At 38.8% G+C, this 19776-nt stretch overlaps 1 protein-coding gene across 1 annotated transcript in view; it reads right to left on the bottom strand.

Moving 5' to 3' along the window:
* si:dkey-199f5.8 (beta-1,4-galactosyltransferase 3) overlaps nucleotides 1-19776 on the bottom strand; it is a 42930-nt gene that overhangs the window by 21545 nt on the left and 1609 nt on the right. The window lies entirely within an intron of this gene.

Consider the following 19776-nt stretch of genomic DNA (forward strand, 5'->3'; position numbering starts at 1 on the left):
GCCAGAGCAGCTGCCAACCTCTCACCTACACGTTATTATCGCTGATTTTTGCAGTGCACACTCATTCCTAAAAATCTGCCACAATAGAAAGATTTTGAACACATTTAATGTACATTTGCTGCACATTTTGTAGCTATTTGCAAAGTGAATATTTAAGAATTTTATGATAAAAACTGAAATTGCAGTGTGGTGTCATTTGGTACCTAGATGGAAAAATATGCAAGAGTGGTGAATCAGTGCCACAAAGCAGCCAAAAAAGGAGAAATGAACAATGGTAATCTGTTGAGTTGCTAATAAACCCTGCTGTTTGGTTCAGTCCTACTGAATAATCAGACTTGCGTAGACATATTCAGCCCTCAGAGCCTGTTACGCTAATTACACAGGGGAAACATTACAAGCACTCAAATGAGGGCAGAGTACATTAGATTTCAGAGGCAGCCCTCTTGCGCCTGCCTTTTTCTTGTGTCTGGTCTGTCAGTCAAGCAACAATCTACAGAAAAGAGGTAGATCACACAGAGCTTGTTAAGGGAGAACGACGGAGAAGAAGGAACAAAGAAACAGCAAAAGCAAGACAACTGAGAAAAACAGAGAGATAGCAATATTCTGCTCTTGGTTCCCTTGCAGAATATTTTCATGCAGGTAATTTGTACAAGTACACATCTTAAAATTTAAGAAGTACACGCTGTCACTATTTTCAATGCATTAAGCACAGTTCTTTTAGAAATTACCATAAAACCATCACATACTTTTAAAGATGATCCTTCAGTTTATACAAGAACTACAACGTTGGGTTAATTAGTCACCAGAAAAGACAAATGACAACAATTTCAGCTACTTGTTAGTTTACTGATTCCTTTTTCTTCAAAACAATACATTTTTGCCTTTCTTGTTCTGGTTTTAAATGAAAAGGACTTTTCATTCCGTACTATTCTAAGCAAACAGTAAGTCATGTATTTAAAGCAACAGTATCTACTCTTCCCACTGCAACCTCACATTTTCAAAGTTGATCTGATAATATGATAACTTTTAACAGGGAAAGTGGCATCCATTCCGATGTGAAAACTGTGCCATTGCATAGCCTGGTATACATTGTGTGATTCTGGGCTGTCCCAGATGAAAGATGACCAACTGTGACATTACCTTTGCTTGAACTGTGAGACAGACAGCCATTGTCCTGGTCTTGCGACTAAAGATAGCCTGGGATAAAATTCAGACAGTGTCATAAATTTAGAGTTGGGCTGGGCAAAATTATTGCACATTAGATTAAATCGCAATATGTCCTGTCGCAAATTACAAATCCCAAAAGTTGCAATATTTCTTAAACTTGAAATGTGTCAAAATATAAGTTTAATATTCTTTGCAGCAGCAGATATTTTATGCACATTATACAAACGTTCAAGATTCTTTTAATTAAAAGTTCTGCTTTACTTATGTATGTTTTTCTTATTTAAAACAAGATGGCATAAAAATGATCATCCCTTCAGTTGATATCAAATTTGCAATATGAGCCAAGAAAATTGCAATATTTGTTTGTTTTACATTTTTTATCCCTATATGTTATTCTATCTAATATTGTGTAGGTTATAATATGGAATAATTAAATGCTTGTATTCATCAAAAAATATATAAAAATAATTGCATATTAAATCGCATTGGCAATATTGGGTGAAAAAAATGCAATTAGATCGTTTTCATGAATCATTCAGCTCTAATTTAAAGTGACTATCTCAAAATGACTGTTGCAACGATCTACGCCAACTAACCAGCTGATAGGAATACAGGAAGAAATGATGCAACAATAATCAAAACACTGACTGGCTTTAACAAACAAACAAGTTAGCATTAGAATGGAGTAATGCATAAACTTAGAAGTTTGTCGGATTCCAACAAGGAGGAAAATCTTGATCCAACATATTTTTCTTAGCATATGAATAATACATTTACAACGGTTTTGTGTTGCTTTGCTTCATTAGTTACAACGGCACTGGCAGTGTAGATGGGTGATACACAACTGATGGCGTTTATTTCTTGCATATTGGTGAACATATCAAACTCAGGTTGCTTGAGATTCATATCAGCACAGTGTAGCATGCCAGAAACATATAAGAATGCTACAGAAGCCCAGTCTTTAGGAGGCATTAGGGCACAAGTTCACACAACAGGCTGCTAACAAGAAGCCAGTTGTCATCTTAGTAATGTTTGATTCAATGGTTGCAGCTAAAAGGCTGAAGAAGAAGCCAAGAAGAGGAAAATGAGAGAGTCCATGCAAGAAACCAGCCAAAAGGCAGATATTAATTCTAAAATTACCACACAATGTTAGGCTTTATCATTATCTCTGTCATTCTTGTCTCATGCCTGGCAACTCTATTGGAACCACTCATCTAACTCAAGTTATGTCTCTGGCCTGCATGCAAACAAACAAAATAAATAACTCTTATGCCAAAAAGCTGTCTCTTTTCACATGTAGCTGTCAGCGAAACAGCTTACAACTCACTCAGTCACAGCTGAATATTGCTGAATTAACATAGTTTAACTAACAAGTTGTGGTGCTGTACATTTTAAATGCATTCACTTCCACTAACACCATTATGTTTATAAGAGAGGTGCCTGTCTGTCTGTGTCAACCCTGCCTGCTTAGAGTGATAGATGCAGGAGTGCTCATGCTTCCAGACTCACTGGGATATACTTATGCCCACTGGCTGACTACTCCATATGGCTGTGGAGAGCCCTGTACAAGTAGGCTTTTTAGTTTGTAACCTTACAATCCTAGACAAAGACATCACAGCAGCAGCTAAGTTTATACACATACTTCACATGCATGAATCTAAGAGCAATTCTACTTTAACTAACATAATCATTAATAGCTCTCTCTATCTCATCTTATCTGCAAATGCCTGTATTACATTATTTTTCTTTCTTTCAGTCACGCAGTTGTTGCTAATGCTTCACAAGCTGCTATCATCGTTATTGACACAATAGCCATATCCTTCAAATAGGAGAGAAGTTTATGACCATAACAGCCATACATTTGTCTTTCAGTTGCTATTTTGTTGCATCTCTTGACCCTCTTTCTGCAGCACCCTTTTCTCTCTTCCTGCTTTCCCTCACCCCTTTCCAGCCCCAGTGCAGCTATGGCAGATGGCTGTCAAAATGAGTCTGGTTCTGTTTAAGGTTCCTGCCCATTAAAGGGAAGGTTTTTCTTGCCACCTTAACAAGGCTTAATACTGCTAATGCTAAGTTCACAGTGATTAGTGCAGGTCCTAATAACAATAGGCCAAATCAGAGAGTATGGTCTATACCTGCCCTCTTCGTAAAGTGTGTGGAGATAACTTTAGGTATGAATTGGTGCTAAACAAACAAAGACTGATTGATTTAAACAATTTGCAAACAACAGGCTGTAGACTAACCTGACATGCCAGATGGGAAAGCTTCAATAGAAAACGTTTGAGAAAAGGCAGATGATTTGAAAAAAACTCACTGTGATTGGATGAACGTTCTGTCTGTCACATCTCTACGGGCAAATAAGAGCAACAAAACACAGGATGTAGCAGCTATTGAGCTGCGCCTGCGCAGGAATAACACAAACTATGGCAACTACAGACATGTAAGTACTCGACTTTAGTCGTTTAGAAAAGAAAACTCACTGCTGTTCTTTGTTCTTCTTTAAATGAAGAAATGTCAAGTTCTGATAAAACTTACGCTTTAGCAGAATCCACACTAAGCTCTTCCGCCATAATTGCACCGGCCTCTTGCTGCTGCTTGTTTACGTCATGACTCTGCCGTGCATGATAGTACTGCCCCTCATCGCTGATTAATCCTGTTACTTTCTAACAGGGCCCAAACGGTTCAGATGGGAGCTTAACAAGATGGATTCACCAGTGAGAAACAAGGAAATGGGCGTGTCCATCTGCTTTGCAAGGTTAGCTGACAAATGCCAGCAAATGCACATTATAGACAGGCGGCGTAACAGCACTATGTGCATTTTATAATAGGGCAGTTGCACTTGCATATCATAAGCACTGTACCAAATTCTGACAAACTGTCTCTTTAACAACCAACTTAGTTTTTTTTTTTTTTTGGAAAATTAGAATGAGCCTTTTCCATTTCTTGAAATCTAATAATGTATCTATAAATCAGGAAAATATACACAACGTATTCATCTGTGACCAAAATCATCCTTTTAAACATCAATACAATGGACTTAAATGGGACTAGTCCAGGAGCACACCAAATTTATGTTTCCTCTCCTAAGAGGAAACTTTTTGTTTGTCTATTTTGGCGACCCTTATAAACAAAGAAATACATCTAAACTCTTTGTCTTGCTCTGCAAATTAGAAAGCAGTGTTGTTTAAGTGTTGATACCGGATTTTTTCATGATGTGATATATAGATGTAGTTCAGATCTGATCTTCCTTAAAAGACACTTAGAAGTTTAAGGAATGAGGATGAACAAAAAAAAGACTTCAGCTGACATACAAGTGCATCTCAAAAAATTAGAATATCATGGAAAAAAATCATATTATTCTGTGACTTAATTCAAAAAGCTAAAAGTCCATATATTCTAGATTCATCTCATACCGTGTGAAAAACTTTTGTCGCTTTAATCTTGAAGATTACAGCTTAAAGAGAAGTAAGTATTGCTCCATCAATGTGATGTGGCATGAAGCCACTCAGTCCATGGCATTGCTGGGGTGTTATGAAGCCCAGGTTGCTCTGATAGCCTTCAGCTCATCTGTATTGTTGAGCCTGCTATCTCTCATCTTCCTTTTGGCAGTAGCCCAGAGAATCTCTATGAGGTTCAGGTCAGGTGAGTTAGCCAATCAAACACAGTAATGTCAGAAAGCCACTTTCTGATAGTTTCGGTTTCCCTGTGGGCAGGTGCCAAGTCCTGCTGGAAAAAGAAATCAGAATCTTTTATTTAGCTTCTCAGCAGATGGAGGCATGGAGTGCTCTAAACTCTCCTGGTAGATGGCTGACAGGGTCGGCTCTGGACTTGATGAAGCACAGTGGACCAGTGTGTGCCGATGACATGGTACTCCAAACCATCACTGACTGTGGAAATTGAAGCGGATTATCTGATCTTCTGCCAGACTCTAGGACCTTGATTTCCAAAATGAAATGGCAAATTTACTTTCATCTGACAACAGATCTTTGTACCACCCAGAAACAGTGATTTAAACGATAACTAAATCACAGCAAAAACACAACCTTTTTTTTTCATATTTTTATTATTTGAGATGCACCTGTAGGTCTGTTGGCTCTGCCTAAAACTCCCCAAACTTATCTGTACGTACAGCTGATCTATACAGCCAATACATTGTTTTAAATATCTGCTGAAATGTTTTTATTTCTTTTTTAAGCTAGTATCTGTTAAACTGATATCATGCTTGAGCATCCTCAACAAATACTTTAATCCTGAATTTTTCTGAACGCTAAATAGATCAGTCACTTCAAAGCTTCACAGTGGAAACAAAAACCCTGTTTTTTCTGACAACTACCTGGTGGCAGTGGTTACCTGCTTTACAAAATAACAGTACAGAAATAGTTAATCCTTTCACTTGTTCTCTGGTTTATTTTTGTGGGCTACATGGAAGCATCAGTATTCATTTCAGTGTTTCATAACCAGCTAAAAAGCCCTCACATGAGCTCTAAATATTTCATAACCAAGAGGAAAAGGTTAAGCCTCTATATTAGGTTGAAAAAAGGAGATGACTACACTCTTTAACTTTGCAAACTATCAGAGTAGCAAACCATCAGACATATTGAAGACATCTGATGACTCACGCTAACTGAACTGTGGTGTATTTTTGCATTCTGCTTCAGCGCCTCACAGAGGATTTTCGGATCAAGTATAATAAAGGTTTGTTCTTTGAGGGGATATGTGGATCAAGACGGAGAGGAAAGCCTCTGCTTCCCGCTGCAGATGATTTTTATCTGCATGTAGAACTGTGAGCAGATGGAAGTATGACCCCTCTTCACTTTGCCTGGCCCCTATAATAACCCCATAGATTATAGATATGGTTTGTACAGATCATGCTATAAAGACTGGGGTTAATCCCACAGCACGGAAATCCAACTCCATCTAGAACACAATAACAAACGACCTGGAAAACAGTAATCTTCATTCAACGTAAGACAAAGACTTACAAGCTGGTTCATGGTCTGTGGAGCACTATAGATTAATGCAAACGATTACTACCTCTCGTGGAGAAAACACGGCAGATCAGATAAATGTGTTGTGGGGAAAACCCCTTGGGATGTGATTCAAACTTCTTATGACACCCCCCTCAGTGTTTGCTCATATTCCAGCATCATATTCATGTAATGAGATACAGAAAGGTCCTTACAAAGGAGAGAACTGATAGGTCTGGTTAGCTTTAGTGCTTGAGGGCCATATTGTGCTTGAGCTGGCTAATACGGTGACAGATCTTGGCAGCAGGCACCTCCTTCAACAAAGCTCAGGCACTGACTTAACACGCATATAAAAGAGATCCAGTGACTAGATTTAGACAAATCTTTCTGCGTGAGCTAAAAGGGCCGAGGATGAGGAGGAATGAACCACAGAGAGGGAAGGACAAAGCAAACTAAGAGGAGCTGGAGGGGGAAAGGGAAATGCAGCCAGCAGTCTGGTTACACTATGTTCTCTTGACTTCATTGTCTCTCCTGCATGGATATCCGCTCTGTCCTTATTAGAATTTTAAAAAACAGGCAAGTCTGGAGTCGCAAAATGTACCATTAGCACATTAAAGCAAGCCTCCTCTGCTCTCTCCTTTTAAGCTTTTTCACCTCTCTGTGCAGCAACCATGATGGCACATAACAGCTGACAAATAGGGCATTTTTTCTACCCCTAGGCCATTAATATTACATATACAGTATATGGTATGTCCGACTCCACAGGCATGCTTGAACACACATGGCTGAATGTAAGAGATGGCAAGCATGGTGAGAATGAAGAGGAGACAAGAACATTAAAGGAGATGGGGGTATGGGAGTTATATATTTAGCTCATCATCTAGGGACTATAGCTTACGGTCAGCGCTGCTGTTCAAATCCTTGAGGGGCAGCAGAGAACTCATGCACAGTCCACTGGCAGCAACAGCAGCTCCAGAGGGAGACAAACAGGCAGCCAGACTAAGTCACAGTGCAATGAGGGTGACAGCAGAGAGGTTCACCAAATCAGACATTTCTACTGAGTCTCTATCAGCCAAAAACACCTGAGTCACTCCTCCATGTTCACTCCCCGAACAAGGCAGCCAATTCCATCACCTACAACAGATCACCTTCACAAGACAACATATATTCAATAAAACACACCAATCTTGAGACAACTTGAGGAACAAATATAGCTTCTCCAGGTGGACTGTGTACAGGTTCTGCAACATGACTTTCAAAATTTACTCAGAAATCTGCTTTCATAAACAGAATCCTTTTTATGAGAACATATATTAAATCAATAGTAAACTAATTTTACTGCGGACAGCATCTGCTCTGCTTATGTGCTGCTGCAGGCAGTGTTGAGAGTTCTATAAACCACACAGTCAGAGCACAATCTGCAGGACAGCCAACATCATGAAACATTTTAATTTTATGTTGAATAGAAATAAATGAGGAAAACACAGAACTACAAACCCAGGACTTAACCAAACCTGTCCCAAACCGTGACCCCAACGCCAAGGTTTGAACCGAGCTGTTACATCTGTGGACCATTACACCCCTACAAGATTTATACAGTGCAAACAGGCAGAGTAGATTAGTTAAGTTTTCAAACATGCATCAATTAAAAGTGTCATCAAAAATGTAAGAGGTCTCAAAAGTACAACTTCTCAGAAGATTTTATGGAGCAGCAGGAACCCATCTCACCCTTTTTTGCCCTGTAAAAACAGGCTTTTAATATTTCTTTTAAAAGCCTGTTAGAGCCAGATATTCCAGCTGGTTCACTTCAAATAAGCAAAACAGAGTAAAGATGACCCAACCCTGCATAAATGAAAGGTGGCTTTAACTGCCTACAAAGTGGCGTGTCTGACAAGTGTTGCTCTTAGACTGGTCACATGCTAAAAGATTTTAAAATTTTAAACAGTTTTAAAAATGTGGGAGACCACAAACATAAGGACAATTGCAAACAATTTTTCATCTTAAATCCTCTGAGCGCACACACTAAAAGACTCAACCAGACTGTCAGATCACTGGAGACCACACACCCGCCGACCTTCAAACGATGTGTGATCGCGTGACTTCTGAAGAAAAACAAACACATGTCTATCGAATTGCTGTCTCTCTACCACAAGCTGTCCTAGCATGTGTAACAGGTGCAGCAAAAGTCAAAAAACAAGGAAAAGAATTGAGGATGCAATCCTGGCTGGAATGAAGGCACAGTTGTGTTTATGCTTGTGAGGGGTGAAAGTACGTTTGATCCATCTGGTGATGCTACCCTGTCTGCTCGCTCATTGGATGTTGTTGGTACTCTGTCAGAGGAACTGCGACCTAGAATCATAAATATGAAATATTTCTGGGGGCTGTAAAATGATTTGGAGCAGTAAAACACTTGTGTTGACACCACACACAAGGATTACTCAGACAAATAATCCTTCAGGACTAGGCTCTAGTCAGGATACACCTCCACGATTATGGGGGGAGAGTCAAATCTTGCCTCAAATCAGGTTGGAAATCCTGTAGTGTGTGGCCAGCCTTAAGGATTTTGTTTTGTAAGTCTTCCAAATAAATGTTTGATATTACATGAATGCTTCGATCATTTTCTCATTAATCAATTTATCTATTTTGTAAAATGTCAGTAAGTGGAAAAAATGTTTTGTTTTCAAAGTCTAAGATGGTTTCTTGTTTGTCTACAACTCAAAGCATTCAACATTTCTGGACAGAGATGAGTGAAAGGTAGATGTTTCTACTACATATCTATTATTATAAAAGCTAATGATAATAAATCAAACAGGCAGCTTTTGAGTATATGAGTATATGCAGTAAATATAAATGCTAACACTTGAAGGTTTTACTTAGAAAGTAGAAAAGCTTTACAGAAAAAACCCCAGACTAGACTGTGTGGTCTGGTAAATACTTTAACCTTTTAACCCTGATGAAGCACACAGCAGAGCTCTGCATTAGAGGATGAAGCTTCACATCTGCCAGACTGTCATCAGATCTATATGGACAGGCGAATTGAGGACGAGCGAGGGCTCTCTTGTCTTCAGTGTACGACCTTCCTGATAAATCTCTAACTACTGTTACAGGGGGCGAATGGCCATCAAATCCCTCTTACTTTGGCATAAATATCACTTAAAGCTTTGAGACTAGAGCAGGCTTTAACGACTTGTTATCCATCATATAACGAAATACTGAAAACCAGTCAAGGTTGAATGACAGGATGAACAATTAAAATATCTCATGACAAATTAACGGCTGAAAAAGATCTTAGTCTGTGCAGAGGTTAAAGTCCTATGGGTGTCTCACAGTGAGAAAGCTACTTCAACATGATGCATGCAGAAGAAAAAAAAAAGAAAAAATGCCAATCTAGAAATAGTTATGTTGACTTACTAAATTACTTGAGTAAAAGCAAAGTGCAGAGCTCATTGATGCCTGATTACATACTTTCTGTCTATTGTAGTTTAAACCAGACACAAAAACAGCTGATTTAATCAGCATGCATGCACTCAGAAAAAATTACTACAGATGTATTTGCTGATTGTGAAAATTGAGGCCCATGCTGATATATTAAAAACGAATCAATGTAGCTGATTGCCAATTCCAATATTGATGTGTTTTTTATCACTTCTTATATTTCTTATTTTCAGGAGCTTTGAGGTTTTATGCATTTAAACTGTTGTTAGTAGTGCCTCCTCAATAATGAAAATAAATCAAGTGATTTCACACCAAGTGACTTCTGGCCAATAATAATAATAATAATAATAATAACTTTATTTGTATAGCACTTTTAAAAACATGGGTTTACAAAGTGTTTTGACAAGTGCAGAAGCAAGCAGAAGAACAAAGCAACAACCCAAAGAAAAGATCAAATAGTCTTCTCTGCATGAGCATGCAAGTGTAGAGCTCAAAGCTGCACTCTCACTTTTTCGGCAGCTCTGGTTCTGGAAGTAAAATTTGCCATTCAAATCTTAGACATTTTGCAAAATCCTTAAATCAATACATAAATGCATGAACCAAGCTAACTAGCTACCTGCATACATAAAAAATTTGATTCTGCACCAAAATGGCTTTTGAAAACTAAGTAAAAAGTGTTTTTAAATGAGGATGAGGGAACCACGTATCCCATAACCCACTGTGATTCTTCTATGTCTTTATTGTACTGTTTATGTTTGAAATTAAAATGTCATAGTTTGTGTATACAATGCTTCATACTACGATGGCCTGTATTTTAAACATTGGCAGTCATTGTTTGCTAAAGACAAGGGACCCCACAATTTAAAGATGTCACTGCAACAATCCAGGATTGTGGGTTATGTTGAATTTTTGTCTGATTTCAAATAAAAAATGTTTTTCTCTAAAAGAGGGTGACATCTTGCTAACTACGTTTTCTACAGGAGCTTATACTATTGGTTACACTCAGGTAGCTTGTGGTTAGTTCACCTTTGCTATTTCTGACACTGTGGCAGATAATCAAATCCACTATGGAGAAAAATAAATGGATCTTGGACTTGTGGAACCACAAGTCAAGGGTTTCTGGCATTGGTGCATGTCACATTATTTGCTGATGTCTGTCAACAGCACAGATTTCATGTTCAACTGATACATTGGTGCATTACCAAATTAGGATATATACTTTCTGTTTCACCTTGCGTTCATGTATGGGTCCAGCTACATCATGAGTGCTTGGTAAATACACATTCCTGCACACGATGCATTTTACTGGAGGATACCTCTAGAGGACACACCAGAGAGCTCAGGCTGTAGACAACTACCTGATGTGTGAGATGTAAACACTAGAGGAGGCTACTACGATTTTAAAGAACTAAAACAATATTTATCAACAATAATTAATAGTAGCATCAAAGCAGCTCAGATTTAATCTGACACGCCAGATTGATTTGTTTCACACATCCATCTGGGAAAACTTCCATAAACAGTGTTTGGGAAAAGGCAGAGGCTTTGAAAAAAACTCAGAGGGTAATTGGATGAACGTTCTGTTTGTCATACCTTCACGGGCCAGTCAGAGCAACAAAACAGGGGACATAGCCCCTTCAGGGTTGCGCCACTACCGAGGAGTAAACTCCATAGACTGCATAACGCTAACCATGGCGACAGTAGACTATTGTCGTTTTTGAAAAGAGAGCAACTCAATTTTGTTCTTTGTTCTTCTTTTAACAAAGAAATGTCATCAAGCTCTGATAAAACTGGTGCTTTAGCAGCATCTACGCTAATCTCTTCTGCCATAATGGCACCAGACTCTTTGTCGCTGCTTGCTTACGTCACGACTCCACCGCACCCAAAAGTACTGCCCCTCAACGCTGATTGGTCCTGTCCCTTTCTAACCGGGCCCACACTGTTCAGATGGGAGCTTTGCAAGATGGATTCACCAGTGAGAAACACGGAAATGGGTGTATCCATCTGCTTTGCAAGGTTAGCTCAGATTGATAATTGATCACATTATATTGTGGTGTGTGGTGTGTTACAAGTAAATTTCTGTTACTTGGTTCCTTCTGTAGTACTGTAGACATGTGCAAAATGCAAATATCCAGATGGTAGAGTCCATGGTGGGGATCCTCCCTATGTATGAAATATATATACCGTGCTTAACAAATTTATTAGACCACCACCCAAGGTAAGGTTTATGCCACGGCTGCCCTAAATTAACAGCATTTGTAATTACCAAAATCATTTTTTTTATGTTTCTGCAATGGTTAATACACCAATATGTAGAAACTCTTTAACACAAATGATATTTTTAATGCTAAATTATAATTATTATTGTTATCCATGAATTTCAAACGTACTGAATTACAAAAAACTGAAAAAATATTAAAGCACATTAATATTTCTTGATTAATATGTCAAATTATAGTTATTTACTTGCTTTCCTGAACAGAAAAATTAGTTTTAGTGGTTGAATGTTATGTTTGATTCATTTCTGACTTCTCAGAGAAGCCCAGTGATCCGGCTCAAATTTGGGTATAAAAAGGTGAATTCAGTTTGAAATTCCTCATTCCTGTTCAAAATGGTAAAACATGGAGAGCTCACTGAAAATGAAAGAGTCCGCATTAAAGCACTTCATGATGCTGGATGGTCTCTGAGACAAATAGGGAGAGACATAAATTGTTCTCACAGTGTGGTCAAGTATGCTTTGGAGTCAATTGCCGAGACTGGTACTTAAAAAATGCACCAAGGAAGAGGCAGGAAACCAAAGTTAACTGAAGCAGATGTCAGACATCTCAAGATTTGAAGTACTAGAGACAGAAGGAAGACCACTGCTGATCTTCAGGCAGAGATGAATGCTTCTAGGTCAGAGTCTGAGAAAGTCTCCAGAATGACCATAAGCAGACGGCTGACGGAACACGGCTTAAAGGGAAGAATAGCTGCTAAGAAGCCATTATGGAGGCCTGCAAACATCCAGAAACGCCTCAGATTAACCAGGGAGCACAAACACTGGACTGTTGAAGACTGGAAGAAGGTACTCTGGACAGATGAGTCCAAGTTTGAACTCTTCGGTCAGCATTCAGTCATGTTTATGTCCGCAGAAAAGCTGGAGAACGTTTTGATGGCAGATGCATTGCACCCACAGTGAAACACGGTGGAGATTCCATTATGGTATGGGATTCCATTTGTGGATACGGCGTGGGCAAATGAGTGAAAATGGACGGTATCATGAACAGAAACATCTACCACAACATCTTAGTGCATCATGGAGTCCCTTCTAGACTGAATCTGATTGGTCGTAGGTTCATATACCAACAAGACAATGACCCCAAGCATACTTCAAGACTGTGCAGAGACTAAGAAAAAGGAATCTGGAGTACTGGAACTGATGAACTGGCCAAGTCAAAGTCCGGATTTGAATCCTATTGAACAAATTTGGGATTTAGTAGATTCAAAGATTGATCACACAAAAGTTTCATCTAAAGCAAGTCTGTGGGAACAGCTAGAAACTATTTGGAACTCAAAAACAAAAGAGACTGTGGAAAGGTACATAAAAACAATGGCAGCAAGAATGCAAGCCAAAGGAGGCCATACAAAATATGAAGTTTTTTTGGTTATTATGTGTGAAAAAGGACTATTTAGTTGTGAATTTAGTTAAACTATAACTTATAAAGGCCTAATTATTAATGTTTCATTTTAACCAAGTTTGTTCTGCTAAGCTAAATATTAAGATGGCACCTTTAAAACACAAGTTATCTGTCGTCTGCTGGTCTGACTGACATATACATTTTAGTGCAGTGACAAAGACAACACAAACGTATGAGGAGTGTTGTTTTTTTTCTTTAAAACTTGTCTTTAAAACTTTCACCCTTTGTTGTCTCAGCAGCTATGCTGACCGTCACACCTCCTGGCTGTCTACATTATCTTTACCAGTCGTGCATATACTACATGTTGGGTTTGCATGAGGGCAAAGCAAAGAAAAACTTGTTTGACTGAAATTACATCCATACATGACTAATCCATAGGTAGTGTTTTTTTTTTTGGGCGGGGGGGTGCTTTCACATTTTTTAGCACATGCACAGTTGACATGTCAAATCAACACAAGGGGCCTCTAGAAGCCAACATGTGAGCACTTAGTTAACAGGAAGTATTTCTCTGGTCTAAAAGTACCTTAGCAGTAAAGTCAGACAAAGTTAAAGAGAAATCTCTTTATTTTGAAATAGCAGGAATGATCTCCACGTCATCTGTGGAAGCTAAAGTAGACCATATTCACACAGTGGCAATGTTTAAGACATCATTCTCAGGATCCAAAGCTCCTGAATATGCTCCAAGCTTTTGTTAACATGTCATACTGTTATATTCAAAGTTAGCTGTCATTTAGGCGTCAATATTGCTGCCTGATCGAAAATAAACATCAAAGTCAATGGAAATCGAAAATCCAGAAAGAGATTGGACTACATTTCAAATAAAAAATGAGTGACAACTCAGCTTCTTCCTGGTAATCATTAACATTTGTTGGATTGAAAAGGCAGCATGGGTGACAGACAGGAGATAGAAAAAAGCAATAAGTGAAGCAACTTTCCACAAACTTGGATTCATCATTTGCTTGTTTGCTTCTCTTTCATTGAAGCTCATGACTTAGGAATGCAAAAAAGGTTCTTCTGTGTAATTTAGCTACAAATACTGGTCCCAATTAAAATTAAAATGTGAATTCAGCATTGGGTATTTGTACTTCTACTTATGATTGCAACAGTAGAAGCTTTGATGCCTACAATTTAGTGCTGTAATTTGATCTTTAATAAGCTCTAACTTCAATACATCACATCAATGACTTAAAGACAAGAGTAAACCAAACCTCCTCTTTGTCAACTGAGCAAAGAAATCAAACCACAAAGAAACAGTGCTGCTGGGAATGAAAAATCTTGGTAGCATTACTCAACACTAACCTTGAGGCAAAAAGCTGTTTGTTCACACCAGTGATAGTGACAGCTGTCTTTTTAGCTGTTATACTTTATGAATGTGTTGTATTGAGCCACAGACTTGGACTCACATATGGGGTGATGCGTTCGCTGAGCAACATGGCGTGGCGCATCCAATATACGAGCATGCGGATGCAAGTCAGAGTCTTTCAGTCCTGGCCTCTGGGCTATACTATACTTTTACGCGGCCTGGACGATGACTGATGGCCAGAGGTGCTGACTGGATTCCGTTGTGACTGATATGAGAACAGCAGCTGTGCTTTTACAGGCACCTGCTTGCTTTCCCGTGCCTGATCCAGCTCACTGCATACTGGGTGCCCAGGACCCAATGGGCTGGTCCAGTCACCAGGGGTGACAGGGGCATGCATTGTGGAGGGGTCAGCTGGGGGGATATCTGGAGAGATGCGGCATGGGCCTGGTGCAGACCTGGAGGATGGCCATCAGGAGGCCAGAGCTGACCTGACCTCTAAGTTCATACACAGGGGATGAAAAATGTAGATCTTTATAGACAAATCAGCAACGAAAAACCATTAGCTAGATAGCGAGGGACCATAATGAATGCAGACAAAGGAAGACACCAGAGACAACAAGGCACTGTAAGAGGAGGAAGTGTTCCTGTAAAATTATTTTGCGTAAGTGAAGTCTTTAAAGAAAATATATTTAAAAGGTTACTTTGGTATAATAATGCACTCCAGAGTTTCCAGTTAAAAGCTCTCTGAATATTTCCAGCACAAAAATCTGTGCAGGCCAGATAGCAATAACATGCCACTTTGTTCATCCTGACCTGACATGAACGATCCTATGCCCTCAGAAGCATGCATGGCATCCCATCAGCCTCCAGCAGAGCTGCAATACAGTCTAGAATTAGGCGTTCATTATTTTCCCAGTAGATTTAACTTTGCCCTCAGTGTTTTGCTTTACTGGCAACCATTCAGCTCTGCAAACAGTATTGTGTCACATCCTTTGTGCTGTTGAAATAATATCTCAGTGTTACAAATGTGTACAGAAGTTGATTGTTTTCACTGGGTTAAGAAAAGACCGTTTCCATTCGTAGAGCTAAGAGAACACATCACAATATGTGCTGCAGTAAATTAATCCCAGGAAAGACTTCTTTTCAGCAGACCTGCCATAGTAAGCTCTGTCTATTGTGCCTTCCTTTACTAAGCTATGTGGTATTACCAGGAATAAATCAATGCATTACGTAATCAGTTACTCATTCTTTTCAAAAATGGATGCAAGTTTCAGGAATCTAGATCTTGGTTTTTTGACTACAAGGTTAAATTCTTACAATGGTCATTGGTCGTGCTTTACGTCATAAAATATGGGAGCTTTGTTTGAACCACTCTTAAGGTGTTCACACACGTGAGGCAGGACCTGGCATAAAAAGAATGGCAGAGAAGTAGCAAGAGTGCTATGTAACATAATGAGAACATCTGACTTCATGGTAATTTCACACAGGAAATTTTAAGTAAATTTAATTTTCAGTGACTGAAATCTAGTTTTCTGCTCTGCTGGATATTTGTTACCAAAAGGTATATTCTGCCAATCATACAGTTGAAACACTCCATCTCATTTCATATGCTTTTTTCTAATTATAACATAATTCAGTGTTTCAAGCCAGAAATCTGCCAGTCAAGGTGGCTGGCTTGTTTTTTGTTTTGTTTTGTTTTGTTTTGTTTGGGGGGGGGGTCTTGGAGCATACGAAATGATCATGTTTTGTTTATGGAAGATCTATCTTGCAAGGCCTCAACCTAACTTGTTCCCGGTGTGAAAATGAACAGAACAATCAGCACCATTTGCAGAAAAAGAGGCAGAAGAGTTTAGTTTTACTGCTTGCAAGTCCGTCAACACCTTCAAAGAGACACATCTGTACACTTTCCCTTTTTCATTTCTTTCCTCCTCTGTCCTCCTGCTCCCTCACTGCCTCCATTAAGTGCCGTTTTTTAAGCTCAGTGTGATGCTAACATCCATCCTGGAGCTTTGGAGATCTCAATTTCACGGCCATCAGTCCTTGAGAATGACAGAGTTTGAGGGGATGAGCTGAGGTCTTGTTTTTCTGTTCCTATTGTCTCACTTTCTCCTTTTTTAAAAAAAATTGTTTTGTATAGAACTAACTAACTAAGTAACTAACAACGGCAACCAGTGGAGAGGTTAGTGTGGACGTAGCTATGGCTGCAGTTTTATCAGAACAGGATAACATTTCCATTCAAAAAGAGCAAAGAACCGCAGTGAAAGCATTTCCTGATGGAAAAGACGTTTTATTTTCTTCTCCTGACAGGCTTCAGGATTGGATTTGCCAGCTGGCTCCACTGATAGTGAACGACAACAGCTGCCTGTTGAGCATGCCTCCTGTGTCATATGTTTATTTGCTCTGATTGGCCAGTAATGAATGTAACAGGCAGAACATTCATCCAATCATCCTGCAAGATTTTTTTAAGATCCCGCACAATGGATAAGTGAAACAGATCAGTGTCCTTCAAAAGAGCACAAATACAGTGGTGCTGAATGACAAAATGACCCTCTGTTGAGAGCTGGCTATATTTCTAAGAGCTGTCACACTCAAACTTTGCAGTAATTAGGAAAGCAATTACACCTCTGCATGACTTAAGAGGAAGTTACGTGTAAATTCAGTTTGCAATTATCACTTTGACATTACTATAATTGGAACAACAAGAGGTGAAATCAGTCCAGGGCTGTCAGAGGCACCACACTTCATCCAAATGTGTGGAGACAGAGTGAAGCCATTCAAATGCTGACAATAAGAGTGCTCTCGTTTTTCTCTGAGTTGTTCGTTCTTGCTCCACACAGGGAGAAAACTTCAATTTATTGAGTGCATTTTTTGTGATTTGTGGTTAACACACAAGTATTTAATTCATCTGTTTTTGATACTATGAAATCCAGCAAGAGCAAGATAAAGAAAATGATCCCATGTAGGGTTCTAGAGGGATTTCACATACAGATGCAGGAGAATATTAATCAGTTTGGGGTTTCTTCTTCATATGACAGCGACAGTATAGTACATTGAGGCTGACGGTATATGTTGTTAAAGTGGCCAGCATTACTACAAAGTGCTGCAAGAAACAACGTCATTTACCTTTCATTAAGTTGACTAACGATGAATATTAAATAGCACTCATTTCTTAGATCTTTTTTATTGTTTATTATTGAATAATGGTATCTATTTTGTAGGAACATGTTGTACTCACTAAAATGTAACACATATTTTTAAAAATACAGTCGTAAGTCGTAGGCGGGATTTTTGATTGTTCCAAAAAAAAAGGCAAAGGCTGAAGCTAAAACAGCCAAAGAATGTCGTGGGACTTCTGGTCTGACTTTAATCATGGGTTTACATTTAAAGAGAGGGCAAAGCAAGGCATGAGTATCGGGCAGATTTCTAAACTATACACTTTAACCTGTACCAAAGCTTAAACTAAACATGTGAGTTTAAGATAGCAAACGTAAGGATTTCAAATGATTTAGATGTCTGCTGTTCAACAATATGTACACAAGTGGGAGAAATTGGAGAAAGGATCTGGACAGATGCAGCCAGCAGACCACAACACAGCTCTTACACAACCTCATCTTTTTTATTCACTAGGCTTCCAAGACAGTAAGAAAATATCTTTTACACAAAGCACTATCACTCAAAAAATAACAACAGGCTTAACATAAAACCATTATTCAGGTTCCGTACACAAAGCAGGCCTTTTTCTCTGAAGCACCAACCGAGCAAGACCAGGCAATGAAATAATGTGCAAACATGCCCTCAGAAAAGAAGTGTCTGCATAACAACGCGTGCCAGCGTCCTTGTCATGGCAACCCCTCCTGAGCCCTCGCCATTCATCGTGGGTGCAGCTGGTACACGTCTCTGTAGCTGTTCCCTCAAGTACGACTGCTGGGACAGACTGCTGAGGAGAGAAGGGGGGGAAAAAACGCAACATCCCTCCCTATTATTCCCACCCTTTTCCCCCTCATCTTTCTGCTTTTGGTTTCTCATGCTGTTTCAGTGGAATAATCTTCACCTCCAGCTATAACCAGCCCACCAGGGACAAACGCAGAAACCTGCAGTGCTTTACAAACTTAGCAATGACAACCATGGAGACAAGGAAACCCCCCATGAGACCTGAAACCAACAACAAAGCTGGGCCAACAAGTCAGACAGGAAAGAAGAGCGTAAACACTGCAGATCCTATAACATGCTTTGTACAAACCATGGTGAAAATGCACAAAACTGACACTGGTCTTTAGCCATTCCTGGTAGTTGAAAGCATTCATGGCAGACCAAAACTACTTCAAAAATCCTGTCAGACTTGATTCTGATACCAATGACTGAAACTGATATTGTTCCCTTTGACAAAGAGATCAGTAAGGAGCTGGTGTAACATTCTGATTTGGTGAGTCTTCATAGAAAAAAATGAAATGTTAATTAAAAAAAAAACACATCCGCTACAGCAAAAAGTCACATGGTGGCTGCTAAAACTAAGTAAAAAGTAAGAAATATATATTTTGCAGTAGAGATGTTGTAGCGCATGTTTCATACATTTTCAATAGTCATTTAAAAATGTATTTTTCCAATCAAAAAGAGAATAATGATGTAATATCGTCACTCTTAAATACCACAAATCATTTGAAATCGCTGTTTAAGTCAAAATAATCGCAATTCAATTTTTTCAACACAGTTCAGACTTAATTGAAAGGCTACTTATCGTGTGAATTTTTTATTTATTGCAAAACAGAGATTTTATGAAGGGCTTTAATACTTACAAAGTAACCATATTCAATAATTTTGACAAAATGCAATTTAATCAATTTATCAACCTTTAGTTATACTCAATAAATTAAAGAACTAAAAACAGAACGGATATTGATACAAGGTCATCAAAATCTTTAAACAGGGGATATCTGGGGATATATACTTAACATGTGTGAACAATTAAAGCTGCAATACTATAATAAACCATTAAACTGGCAAAAATGAATACAGAAAAGGTACAACTGTGATGCAACAATCATTTTTTACACTGCATTCTCTTTTTAACAGAATATTTCTATTATTATTATGAGACTTTTGGGGATCTTTACCAAACAAAGGTCTTTACCTGGGACTTTGTATATGACATATAGGCTTATCTGCTGCTAACTATTTAACATGTCTGACACACTTCTATCACACGTTTCTGCCTTGAACAAATGGTGTGCAG

Source organism: Cheilinus undulatus, linkage group 8 (genome assembly GCF_018320785.1).
Source record: "Cheilinus undulatus linkage group 8, ASM1832078v1, whole genome shotgun sequence".
Lineage (NCBI taxonomy): Eukaryota > Metazoa > Chordata > Actinopteri > Labriformes > Labridae > Cheilinus > Cheilinus undulatus.